At 39.8% G+C, this 3,098-nt stretch overlaps 1 pseudogene; it reads left to right on the forward strand.

Moving 5' to 3' along the window:
• The first annotated feature begins 960 nt into the window (after positions 1-960).
• On the forward strand, positions 961-1,565 carry LOC103124670 (ubiquitin-conjugating enzyme E2 variant 1-like; annotated as a pseudogene).
• The last annotated feature ends 1,533 nt before the right edge of the window (positions 1,566-3,098 follow it).

Raw genomic sequence — 3,098 nt, forward strand, 5'->3', positions numbered from 1 at the left:
TCCTTTCAATTTTTCTTGGTCTCTATACAAAATAAATAAAAATTAAAATATCTAAAAATAAACTATGGGATATTTGCTCACTACATTGCTACTTAAACATTTCAAGGGATAAAATCATGGTTTTGTTGGTGTTGTACTCAGTTTTGGTTTGTTCTGTTTTTGGACAAAGTGAATGGACCTGAGGCGATAATGCTAAGAAAAATAAGGCAATGAAAGATAATTATAAGATAGTTTCACTCATATGTGAAGTAGAAAAAAAATGAAACAAGTAAACTAAAACAAAACTAACAATATAAAACTCATGTGCTCTAAATACTGTGTTGGTTATCAGAATGAATTGGGAGAGGAAGTTAGGAGTCTATTTATTATAGCACTGAACTTTGGTGTTAGGTGTGGTGTACCTTATACACATAGATAAATGTGAAACTATTCCGTGAAATTTTTTATAATATCAGAAACCCATACAAAAATAAATAACTAAATACAAACATGTTAATAAGTAGAGGAAAATGTTCTCATCATAAAAAAAATTAAATATGTCTAATGATAACTGTTAACTAGATCTATGGTGGTGATCATTTCAAATACATATAAACATAGAATTATTATGTTCTACACCTGAAACCATTATATGTCTATTTTACCTGTCAGAAAAACTATATTTAAAAATAAAGCATGTGCCACTAGGGTTCTTCATTCCCTACTGTCACCTAATACAGGTACTACTTGCTCTGACCTGGATCACTGCCCACTGCCACAAGTCACTGAACATGGGCATTGACTGGTCGATCCATACTCCCAGCCTGCCCCTCTCTTTCCCTAGTAGGGTGGGTCTCTGGGGAAGTGGAGCTCCAGGACACATTGGTGGGGTTGCCAGTCCAGGGAAGTCTGGTCGGCATCATACTGGCATCCGGGACCTGGTGGCTGAAAAGAGAGTTAACATAGAAAGCCAGCCGGCCTTCGAGCGACAGCGACGCAATATGGCAGCCACCACGGGCTCGGGAGTAAAAGTCCCTCGCAATTTCCAACTGTTGGAAGAACTCAAAGAAGGCCAGAAAGGAGTAGGAGATGGCAGAGTTAGCTGGGGTCTAGAAGATGACGAAGACATGACACTTACAAGATGGACAGGGATGATAATTGGGCCTCCAAGAACAATTTATGAAAACCGAATATACAGCCTTAAAATAGAATGTGGACCTAAATACCCAGAAGCACCCCCTTTGTAAGATTTGTAACAAAAGTTAATATGAATGGAGTAAATAGTTCTAATGGAGTGGTGGACCCAAGAGCCATATCAGTGCTAGCAAAATGGCAGAATTCATATAGTATCAAAGTTGTACTGCAAGAGCTTCGACGCCTAATGATGTCTAAAGAAAATATGAAACTCCCTCAGCCACCTGAAGGACAGTGTTACAGCAATTAATCAAAAAGAAAAACCACAGCCCCTCCCCCGTCCCCCTGTTCGATTTAAGCAGTCTTCATTTTCCACAGTAGTCAGTTTTATAGATACGTCTTGTAGACCTCAAAGTACTGGAAAGCAAGCTCCCATTCAAAGGCAATTTATCTTAAGATACTGTAAATGAAACTAATTTCTTGTCCATTTGAAATATATAAGCTGTGCTATAACAAAAAAAAAAAAAAAAAACATAGAAAGCCAAACAAATTGTTGAACAATCATGGACCTAAAGGCTGGAATACTGCAAATGAAGTGTTGGGAGGGTACTCTCTGCAGACTCTTGTGTACTTCTGGTTTCAGGTATATATTTTTCCCTGGTTTATGGACAAATGTGAACATATGTTCTATATTGGGGACCTGGTCTATATCTAGTTTGGGGACTTTATTGGGGAGTGGACCATCTGGAATGGAATTAGAGAATACTATGAAAGGAAAAGTCTCACCCGAGTGATGAAGCTGAAAGGTTGTCATTCCACTGCTGAAGTCTCTGGACACAGTCTGAAGTGAAGCATGCTGGGGTGGCACTCATTGCATTGATTAGGTTGTGATGGGCAGATGCAGTATTATTTGATATGAATTGAGAGAAACACACAGGAAAGTGGGACCCACCCTAAGGCTCCAGAACTGGGGGAAAGAAATATGGCTCTATAGTAGAAATGTGAGGTTCCTTCTGTCTTAGGGTTCAAGAAGACAATGGATAGTTATTGTTATCATCACATTATTTGGTAATTGGGTTAACTTTGAAAAGTCCCTTTGTTAGGGTTTGCTGTATAATACCCAGCATCTTGTATATAGCGGTGCCACCGGTTGCTTCTGTTCTTCCTTGTCTAGGCTTTTGAGAGAGTCAGCATATTGAAGACTCAGCCTAAAAAGACTGTCTGTGTTTTAAAAAGTTCTAGACATATGATCAATTTTTCCCCTCTCATATTAATTTAATAGTGGTTTATATGACTACACTTTAATAGGAGTGTACATAAACACCATTCCCACCACCAAAAGACTGTGTCCCATACCACCCACCCACAACCACCTCCCACTCCCCACCCCCCTCTGGCCTTGGAAGCTAAATCCTGCTTTTAGTTTCCCTTTCTGTTCTTCTTTCCTAACTTCTGTTGCTGAGTGGGATAATCCCATACTCATCTTTATCTTTCTGACTTAGCTCACTTTACATAATTCCTTCTAGCTCCGTCCAAGATGGGTCAGAGAAGGTAGGTTCATTGTTCTTAATAGCTGCATAGTATTCCATTGTGTATATATACCACGACTTTCGCAGCCACTCATCTGTTGTTGGGCACCTGGGTTGCTTCCAGGTTTTAGCTATTATGAATTGTGCTGCTGAGAACATAGGTGTACACAGATCTTTTTGGATGGGCATTAAGGAATCCTTGGGGTATATCCCCAGGAGAAGAATTACTGGGTCATATGGAATGTCTATGTCTAGCCTTGTGAGAGTTCTCCGGACTGATCTCCACAGAGGTTGGACCAATTTACATTCCCATCAGCAGTGCAGAAGGGTTCCTCTGTCCCCACAGCCTCTCCAGCATTTGTTGCTGCTGTCCTTTTTTGATGTATGCCATTCTCACAGGAGTGAGACTGTATCTCAATGTTGTCTTTATTTGCATTTCTCTGACAATCAGCAACA

This window comes from Erinaceus europaeus, chromosome 6, assembly GCF_950295315.1.
Source record: "Erinaceus europaeus chromosome 6, mEriEur2.1, whole genome shotgun sequence".
Lineage (NCBI taxonomy): Eukaryota > Metazoa > Chordata > Mammalia > Eulipotyphla > Erinaceidae > Erinaceus > Erinaceus europaeus.